Here is a 10,106-nt window from a genome sequence, read left to right as displayed (position 1 = left end):
ATTTCAATGGATACATTTTAATCGGGCCTATCAGCGAACAGAAGTTGCGAACAGTGACGCTGACTTTCTGTGATGTTTTAGAATTGTAATCTGCCTTTAACAGGGTCATGGTTTGGTATCGGAGGAAAAGAATGAAGCCATTCAGTCATGTCGCTTCCAAATATTAAGGTAGTAAAGCTGGAGCTGAAAGAATGTTTAAGCCATTTTATTGTAGGCAAAGATGTTGTGACCCTACAACTTAAAATCAGATCCAGTCGTTTAAAACCTGAACAGAGTTCACGCTGTGACAGCCTGGCTCAGCGTCATGGACCCAGTTGGCCACCGCAGGTCTCAGCTCCCAGCTCCCACAACGTGTCAAGCGATCTGCCGGCGCCGCCTCTGAGTCCGGATCTCGGCTGGGCCTGGATCTCCGGGTCGTCTGCGCCTGGTTCTTGCGTCGGCCATGATCTCATGAGTGGAACGGCGCTCCTTATATACAATCCAGGTGGCCACGTAATCAGAAGCATCTCCCACAGTTGAGGAACTTAACTGACAAACAATTTACCGGCCACACAGAACAACGCAGGGGCCGTCACAACGCCTCCAGCAAGTCACCGTTTCCTCAACACTGAGGGTCCAGATCGTCTGGACGAAGCAACACGTAGAACAAGGGGGCAGGTCGCTGGTCCAACACAGATTCTGTATTCAGCAAACTGTCAGGAGACAATTTTCTGGAAACATAATCACATAAAATAAAAAATTTAAATGCTTACATTTAAATTCTCTTTTGTTTTGCTTCTTAAACTGTCCTGATTAATATCTACTAAAACTGTTTTTTTAAAGATTCTGCTTTAGGTTGAAATTAATTTTGCTTTGGTTTTGGTATTTGATTCCAGGCATATTACTTTCTGTGTTACCATCAACATGAAACCAGGCAAGTATAGCTGTCAATAATACATGAACCCAGCCATTCAATTAAAAAAAAGAAAAAGAAAAAAAAAGGCAAACTGTTATTTGGTTTGTTCATTGAGCTGGGATAAGGTGCAGCAGCTTTTTCAGCCCCCCAGGAAACCTTCCCTCTGTTCCTCAGTCTGAACTGTTCTGTGCTCATTCACTGACTGGAGCAGATGGCCTGGGAAGATAATGGCCCGTCTTTGAGGAGTACTAAACCTACCGTGACTGCTTACATATGCAGAGCAGCCTGTCTGAGCAGCGTGGAGCAGAGAACTAGACTGACGTAGAATAAATTGTCAGGTTTGTTCTGTTGTCTGCCGGGCAAATATTATTTTTGCGCACATGCAGGGGAGCACGTCAACATACAGTTTTCTGATTAAATAATCTCAGATGCGGTTACCCCAACGAAGAGGACAGCTCTTTGATGTGATGCAGCAAAAAAATAAAAAAATAAATAAGTAAAAGGCATATTGCAGGATAAATCAACAATTGAACACAACATTTCCTGATATTTTAGATGTATTATATCCCACCAGTCGTTTTCTTCCTTGCTAAATCCTAATCCCACAGAAGTTGTGTCGGGATTACACACAAAAGGCACATTTTGGACATGGATTTTCACGGCCGGATTAGTAAAGTCTTGTAATAAGAGGCCGGCGTTTTGCAGGGAAACCTCCGTCTCCATTTTTTTCCCCCGCCGCACTGGATGCAGTAATGCTGAGCTCCACTTCATGTTAACACTCATTATCTCCCCTCGCTGGGACAGCGGATGATTTCTCATTACTGTTGATGCCGGGAATTTGTATGTATCGGCAAGAAACAGATGTCTACGTCAGGGACACGCTGCTTCACACACGACAGTTTCACATGTCAACAAGCTATTCCCAAACAACACGGAGCAAAATGCTGTGTCCGCTGGCAGCGTGGTGCTTTCAGGCTGTGATACAGAGGCCTGGGACTGCTTCAAACCCTGAGTGTGCTGCTTGGTTTTATCGTCACACTGCCCAGATTTCACTCTAACTGGTGCCCAGGAAAATAAACCGCAGCTACAAATAAAACCATTAAGTGTGGACTGTTTTCAAATGCACTGCAAAAACACAAAGTTTTCTTGCCAAGTAATGTCTGTCCAGTTACTTGACCGAGTGAGCGAATATATTTGTACACTTGAAATAAAACAAAGCTAATTTTCAAGTAACTTTTCAGCAAATAATAACGGCTGGTAATTCGCTGGCAAAAAAAAAAAAAAAAAAAAAAAGACTTACCACCTCTTTTTTCCCCCAAAAAGATGTTTTAGGCAAAAAAAATAATAAAAACTCACTTTAGGCAAAAAACGTCTTGGTCATAATTGATATAAGAGCTCGTTTAAAGTTAATAACTCCTTAATATTGATGAAAAGGTATTTGGTCCATTGGCAGATTGTTTCACTGATTACAAGACATTTTTCCCAGTGAGAGAGACAACATTTACTTTTAGAAAGTACTCACTGAGCTTACCAAACATGGAGAACCAATATCCAGTTTTAACAGAACGGGAATCCAGAGAAACCCCTACTAGTTTATTCTTATTAAACATGGGGAACCAATATTTAGTTTTATACTTTTACCTTTTTGTTTTTCTTTTGGTTTTGTTGTTTTGTTTGTATTTCCTCCTAATTCATGTAAAGCACGTTGAATGGCCTTGTTGCTGAAAATGTGTTATATAAATAAAATGACCTTACCAATGGAGCTGGTATCTTTTAATTAACATTAAGGAATTATTGACTTGGAACAAGCTCCTATCTTGCCAAACAGTTACTTGTAAGTTAGTTTTGTCTTACAAACATATTTGCACTAGAAACTAGATCTAAAATACTTTGTAAGATTTAGTGTTTTTGTGGAGTTGGCTTTATGTTACTTTGTGTTTATTTTACATTTATCTAGCATGAACAGCAGTAGCATTCCTGAGATTATTGTGTAGCTTTTATATGTAACACATATTAGTAATTTTACTTTAAGCACATGGGTGGGGGGAAGACCCAGAATTCCAATAATCTCAACAAAGTAACTTTTATTTTTCTCAAATGTCCCATGTTAAGCCTGGCAGGTTGGAATTTGGTCTGTCAAGGAAAATCCCATCTTCCAGTGTGAATTAAAAGTGCTGGTCATGCTCCTGGGTGTTTAACCTTTTTTATTGCTTTTACAAATCAATCATAATCAACAAAATTTGGCTTATGCAAAAAAAAAAAAAAAAAAAAAAAAAAAAAATTCAAAAGCCCCCTTTAATGTCAAAGTAAAAACTTTTTTTTTTTTTTTTTTACATTTCAATGACAGTTGAGCTTTACCTGGGTGTTTCAGGTCGTCGTGTTGCTGTAAAATAAGAAGCCATAGTTCTCTTACAAATGGATTTTCCAAAATTGTTCTGCATTCATTTCAGCTCTCAGAGCTGCTGAAAGGTTTTCCAACTGTCTGATGCTGCCACAGCCAGAATTCACCATGGTAATGGTGTGTTTGTGAGGCTGTTGGCTAAAAAGCTAAATTCTGGTTTCATCAGACAGAAGAACTTTCTTCTGCTTGACCAGACATTCTCCCATGTACCTTTTGGCAAATTCTGATCAAGCTTTGACATGAGTTTTCTTCAACAGTAGCTCCCTAATTGCCACTCTCCCATAATGCTTTGACAGCAAAGAACCTGGTCAGCAGTAGTTGGTCACCCAGTGTGTGAGGACGGCCTGATCCAGGCACCGTATTTCTTTCACTTCTTGATGACGGATTTAGCTGAACTCCAGGGAATGTTCGAAGCATGAAAACATGTAATTTCAGCCTAGATACACCGGAAAATTGCAACGAAATGATTTTCAAACGCTTGTCATACGTGCCAGTCCATTTAACGCAACTATTACCGGTAATAACTTTAGAGAAATCCAAATGAACTCCTTAGACATGGTTGGAAAACACTCCAGTAGTTGAATTAAAACAACATTGTAAGACAGAATATGAGTTACCACAAATGCTTGGTGATCATTGCTGCTGCCCAGGATGGCGTACGGTCTTATTAGGTTTTTGGGAGGAATCACTTTTTGACAATTTGATTATTTTTTTCATAAATGAAATCATCAGTTGAAAGCGGCTTTTGGGATTTACTCAGATTATCTTTGTTTATATTACCATTTATTTTATAACCTGAGAACAGGAAAGAATGTACACATTTTCATAGTCCACGACCATATTGTTAATTCAGCCTTGGTAATTTTCTTCAAACTTGGCAGCATGTGTAATTCACTTTCAGTTTTTTTTTTGTTTTTTTTTCCAGGATGTTGAACGATTTCCTTCAAATCCACTCGACTGTAAAAATACAGCATATAATCACAGTTAAAGCTTTCCCCTTTTGGAAGCAATCTCCCTCCTGCGTGCCGAGGAACTGTGACTGATAACCGGAGCACATTGTGGAAGAGAGGCAGTCTGTAACCACCTGACTGTAGGGACATTATAATGATAAGCTTATTGAAGAGGTAAAGTCACGACTTTTCTATCCCTGCTTTAATAACACTGGTTTATAAGCTCCCTCTTTTGCCCGGGCATTTTGATCAGAGCTGAAGTAATATGTTCTTCTTTTTTTGTTGTTTTCTACATTAGCATTCTTCTAGAAGTACAGTTTCATGGTTGCCATAAAATATGTGTTATTATGGTGTATTATGTGCATAAAACTGACAGGACATCAGTTCTGTTTCCCCTCACTGACTTGCAGGTGGAACATTTTGCTTTGTTGGCAAATAATCTGCCCTCAGGACATGTAGAGACAGGCAGGCCCGAGCAGCATTATTATATCCCAGCATGTTCCTTTTTGGTGGAATGCTGGTCTGCTTCACAATGGAAACATTTCATATGTGGCAAGCTAACTTGTTATTAGACAAAGAGTTTAATTGGTATGCACTTTGCACGCTTACATTTTCTCCGCTAAGCTCCGAACGGGGAAGCAGTGCCATGAGAGAGATGCAAATCAGCGGAGCAGCAGGCGGAGAGTGACATTCATCAATGTTTCATGACCTCCATCTATTTCAGAGGCAAACTGGCAAATTCAGAGCGGAGAAACATTAGCAAGAACCACAGGCATGCATAAAGCCAGGCCGGAGTGCCGAGGATCGTAGTAATTGCCTGAATTAGGTTTTTTTTCTTTAACATTTAGAAGGATAAAAACAGTTTGATTAAATAAATCATTCAGGAGGTTTTTGTCCATGTGGAAGCCAGAATGCTCAACTCTCCTTGCTCCATTAGACACCATGAGGTGAAGTCTATTTGTGTCCAGGGCTCAGGGGTTGTTGTGTTCCAAATTATTATGCAAGTGATATTTTCTCAGATTTTCCTAAATGGTCAATGCAAATGATGGTCAGTATAATTTTCAAGTCATGAACTATTCCAGTCCAAATCAAATTTTACTGAACAAAGCTCCCTATGAGAACAGTATATTTTTCAAAAATAAAAAAAACTCAAAATACACTGTTCCAAATTATGCACAGCAGATTTTCTAAACATTTTATGGATTATAAAGAACTGCAAACGGTCATTCTTTGAATGTGCAGCATTAAGTGATCACATGTACTAAAATCAAAAGCTATTTCAATTAAAAACATTTTAAAAGACTGAGTTACATGTTAACATAGAACCTTCTTTGATATCACAGAACAATTCTTGATCCATTGAACTTGTGAGTTTGTGGAAAGTTTCTGCTTGAATTTCCAAGCAGGATGTCAGAAAACCTTCCCAGAGCTTCTGGTTTGATATGAACTGCATTCCACCCTCAGATCTGCTGCTTGAGGAAACTCCAAAGGTTCTCAATACGGTTGAGGTCAGAGGTCAGAGGAGGATGATGACCACACCATGAGTTTCTCTCCTTTTATGCCCATAGCAGCCAATGAAACAGTGGTATTCCTTGCAGCATGAGATGGTGAATTGTGATGCATGAAGATGATTTTGCTACTGAAGGTACGGCTCTTCTTTTTGAACCATGTGTCATGTTCCGTGTTTTTCTGTGTTTATTTCAAGTTTCCTGTGTTTTCTGAGTCTCTGTGTTGTCCTGTCTCCCCTTGATTGTTTCTCAGGTGTGTCTCGTTTCCTTGATTACCGTCTGTGTATTTAACCCCAACTGTGTTCTTTGTTCCTCGTCAGGTCCTCGTCGCGTCATTCTGATGTGCCTGTTCATTTTCCACAATATTATTCTGTTTGCTGCCGACGTGAGCCCTGGCTTCTGCTCAGCCATGCCGCCAGAAATCTTGTGGACTGTTTGGAGCATTATTTACTATTAAAATACCATCTCTTTATCTTACCTGGGTCTCTAGTGTCTGCCTCGCCACCTACATCCACCGCACATCAGATACCATGAAAGAAAGTGATCAGTCAGAAAGTCCATATATTTGCTGAGGTCATTTTCAGACCTTCATGGACTCTGAAGGGACGACCAATGATTCTCTCCTCATGATTTCAGCCCAAAGCATGACTCCACCACCTCCTTGCTGACATCACAGCCGTGTTGGGTCATGGTGGTCATCCATCACCAATAGACTACTGCGTCCATCTGGACCATCCAGGGTTGCACAGCAGTCATCAGTGAACAAGTCTGTTTGAAAATTAATCTTCATGTACAGCTGGACCCACTGAGACAATTTCTGCTTGTGATCTCTGGTTAGGGGCCCAATAGTAGCTTCATGCACTACAAACCTCTGGAGGATCCTCCACCTTGAGGCTCCAGAGGCTCCAGCAGCTTCAAATAACTGTTTGCTGCTTTGTAAGAGCATTTTAACAGCTGCTCTCTTAATCCCACGAATTTGTCTAACAGAAACTTTCCTCATTACGTCTTTATCTGTACAAACCCATCTTTGTTCTGAATCAGCCACAAATCTCTTCACAGCACGATGACGCTTCAGTTTTTGTTAAATATCTAATGTTTTCATACCTTGTCATACGGCACTACACTATCTGATGATTTTTGTCAGCAGAGAGATTCTTTCTCTTTCCCATATTGCTTGAAACCTGTGGCCTGATTAATAATGTGGAACATCCTTCTTAAGTAGATTTCCTTTATTTGAGCTCACCAGACAAACTAATCAACCAGCTTTCTGAAATTAATTATAGTAATTCAAAGAGCCCTGACACACATATAATAATATATAATATAATAATCTATACCTTTAATAGCACAACAAAAAAAAAAATCTTTATGACACTTAAATCCAATTTGCATAATAATTTGAAACAGGGTGTATTAGTTTTCACCCTTAAAGTCAGATTTTGGTCAGATCAAGCTATTTGGGTAACCTCCAAATGACACCCATAAAGTATGGATATTCATCCATTCATCCATTGGCTTCCATTATCTGAGATCAGACCACAACAAAAACCCTGATGTCCCCCTGCTGAATGAAAGTCTCCAGCTAATTCTGGAGGATTTTGAGATGTTCTAAGAACACAAAGACAAAAGTATGAAGTAATATAAATACAATATATGTCAACAACATACATTGTCAACAATTTGGAAATCAGCCACAGACATTACATTTTGTCAACAGGAAGTAGTATGAGGAGAAGGTATCCAATGGTAGATGCCTGGTTACATCACCAAACTATCTAAGAAACCCAGGATCTTTGCTTATCGGATATTGATTGTTTTGGTAAAAGATCCAGATAGAGGAACAAGACATTCCTCTCATCAAGAAAACTTCCTTGCTCATTCTGAGGCATTAGAAGGTGATTTCAGAACAGCAAGGATATACAGTCCTTCAAGCAACTTCTCCTTCTGTCCAAAACGCCAATACCTTGGTGGCATTCTGATCAGGTACCCAAAATTGCCTCTGTAATCTAATTTAAGCATGGAGGAACAGAGGCTCTGCTTTGACCTCCTCCCCAAAGACAGAGCTCCTCACCTTGCTCCTCTAGCTGACCAGACACACACAAGAGGAAGCACATTTAAGCAGCTTGTATCCAATATTTAGCTCCTCCCGTCTTGATCTGTAAGCTTTGCTTTTTCCCCCCTCACCTGTTTCTTTATCATGAAGGAAGGGAGAGGTGCCTGCAATAATGCTTCGAGGATGTCTCCAGCTGGCACTCACTGAGTGGGTCTGTAATCAGAACTGTGACTATAATAATAATACTAATAATAATAATAATAATGGAGGAAGTGGGTTGCAGTCTAAGAGAGAAATTCAAATGATTGACTTTTTTTTCTTACAATGCAATCAGCTTTATTGGAAGTGGATGGAAAACAGCGCACTGATGTACGATTTCCTAATAATAATAATAATAATGTGTAATTGACTTTAGGCTTCTCTCAGTTAACACTGCTCATAAGGGGTCAGGTTGCTTGTGCAGCCATTTAAGAACAGGAGCTGTATTTCTATATGTCTGTCTCCTGTCACTTCTAGTTTCAGCTCATCCAGAAGATACACAGACAACGAATGAATCAATCAATCAATCAATCTGCTGTAAAATTTCATATCAGACATCGGCCAATCCATCAAAAATAATTCACCGATATAAAAGCCATTGTTTTTATGTGACAACCCAGTGACAATCATGAGGTACTCTTAAGTATTAATTCATGATTGCATTAATTTGTTGATGTGAACAGGTTAAGTTTAGTTTTATGAAGATTTACAAATTTGCACTTTTTGAGTGTTGTTACTGTCTAAATTTGAATAAATAAATTTGACATTAAGCAAAAATAATGCAGTATTTTAATTCCACAATAGAGAAGCCATAATGTTTCAGTTGGTAGGTAGAGGAAAAAAAATATCAGCATTGGTATTGGTTCCCTAATGATTAGTTCATTAGTTACATCACCTACATCTCCATACACACATGTCCCGTCAGCCTGCCTCCTCCTTCATTCTGCTCCCACTAGCAAGCAAGAAACTTTAGGAAAGTTCAGTTTGGCCCCAATAATAAAAAAAAAATGCCTTTTTCCACTGTACACCTGAAGACTGCAATCCCCTTCTACTTTCACACTGAGCTGCAAACCCAAGTTGGAACCCAAGTTGTTGCAGTTTGCGACTTAGACTTGAGTGATCCAGATTCTCAGGAAACAGATCCAGATGTGAGAACAAGTCATGCATTTTTGATGCTCATGTTGCTCCATAGTTCAGAAAGTTGACCTGATTGACCAAAACCAGTGTGACTTTTGGATTCAGCTCATCAAAACAGTTGGTACACTGCATGAATAAATATTTCTGCAGAGCTGAAGGACAAAGTTTGCAGAAATATTTGTGCCATCCCTTGTTCAGTGAACCAGGTTGAAAACCGTATTTCTTTACAGATTTTTATTTTTATTTTTTTGTTAAAACTTAATTTTTAAGTAACTAACCTCCCCACAATAATGACTGAATCCTCAGTAAAATGAACATTGCTATAGTATTTTCCTTCCTGTAATGCTCAAGTCACATTCATCCCTTTCTAACTTACCTCTTTCTCAGAACTGTGATTAGCTATTTAGCAGAAATTAGACTGGCTCTAATTTACTAATGCCCACACTCACCCGAATACACACCCCTTCACACAGAACTCAACTGCTGACTTGGCACACACACACACACACCAAGCCAATGTGAAGCCATACTGTACTCATACATCACACAGCACAATGTACAAAATTTGAATAAACCTCCAGTGCAAGAAGAATAACAAGTCAGTACAGTCAAATGCCATCATCTTCTGACTCGCAAAACTCAAAAGTTCACTGGCATTTTTATTATTTTCCTTTTTTCCTTTTTGCTTATCTAATAACAATCACCTCTCAAGTGTATGACCTTTCTGAGAACAGGGATCAATACAGCGTGCCATAAAGCTGCAAGCTACCCACTGTTTACCTTAGCGTATCTTTCACCCGTTTAAAAAGGTCAGCAGACTCGGTTATTCTGATAGGCAGAGAACCCGGCCCTTTCCTTTTCGGATTGATCTGAAGCTTACTGCAAAATAGAGTCGGCCCTCAACGACTATACGTCTTCTCTCTGCGCTGCTTTGAATGTGTGACAGTGCTGGTGAGTATCAATGTATATAAAGGAGTTTATTAGAGCGCTCCTTGCTTTGGTACAGTTCATGTGTTGTAGCTCTCTTCAAAGCTTTGAGTCAAAAAGGTGTTTTATCACCAGGCAGGTTCAGCGTTGCTTTGAAGGTCTAACGAATGCTTCTCTCAGACCGGCCCTGGTTTGT

This window comes from Gambusia affinis, linkage group LG04 (assembly GCF_019740435.1).
Source record: "Gambusia affinis linkage group LG04, SWU_Gaff_1.0, whole genome shotgun sequence".
In the NCBI taxonomy this organism is placed as follows: domain Eukaryota; kingdom Metazoa; phylum Chordata; class Actinopteri; order Cyprinodontiformes; family Poeciliidae; genus Gambusia; species Gambusia affinis.
The sequence above is the reverse complement of the archived record's forward strand: the minus strand, read 5'-3'. Positions refer to the sequence as shown.